This window comes from Halictus rubicundus, chromosome 3 (assembly GCF_050948215.1).
Source record: "Halictus rubicundus isolate RS-2024b chromosome 3, iyHalRubi1_principal, whole genome shotgun sequence".
Lineage (NCBI taxonomy): Eukaryota > Metazoa > Arthropoda > Insecta > Hymenoptera > Halictidae > Halictus > Halictus rubicundus.
This window is the reverse complement of record NC_135151.1, coordinates 13,771,465-13,772,381: the sequence shown is the minus strand read 5'-3', so window position 1 is coordinate 13,772,381 and position 917 is coordinate 13,771,465.

The window sequence follows — 917 nt, the reverse complement described above, 5'->3', positions numbered from 1 at the left end:
GATATTATTGCTATTATTGCCATTATTACCACTATTGTCGTTATGTTCGCGTCATTATTACGATTATTATTGTTGCCGTTGATAAAGTTGTACGAATATTATAAGTTCAATGACATGCTTTAAGTAAGTATAAATGTTACTCCGATTGAATAAAGGGTATTTATCGATGAATTTTGACACTTCTCCCTCCCAAAGAGAATGCAGGATGCTTCAAATATGGTTCCTGAAGAGTACGTAACGTGCAACTTCGACGTAAGCATGACGAATTCCTTTTTACGTCCAGTTCAATTAGACAAGATAGTAATTCATTATATACAAAACACTCGAAAATCACACGCAAAACACGCGCAAATAAGACGGAAAACACGCGCGAAACATGTGCAAAACGCAAGCAAAATACAAACAAAACACGCACGCAACACGCGCAAGACACTGGTTAATGTCATGATCATGTTTACGGCCATGGTCACGGTAATGGTCACAGTCATGGGCATAGTTACGAACAGGGTCACAGTCACGATCTGTGTTGTTGTCGTTAAAACAATTCTTCGACATGGCGAATATTTTTTGTTAAATAATCATTATTTTATATCGCAATAATTTCCAAATTAATTTTAAATTCTGATATTTTTTGTAATGTTACTTTCATATTTCGTATACCTATAAACTATCGATTACAAAACAATTATTAAAATGGTGAACAGTAAAGAAAATAAGAAGGAAATGAGAGTGTAATGAAATTATACGAGATACCGTCGGTGGCATTCTATTTCTTACTCCAGCCACAATATATCGTGGAGGGTGTTAGACAACACCGTATTATTACAGACGAGGTATAGGAGGAGACCAATCACCATATGGGGTATCGTGTCTCACGATCTGAAATACCGACGTCGTTAACAATAACTTGATTTCTT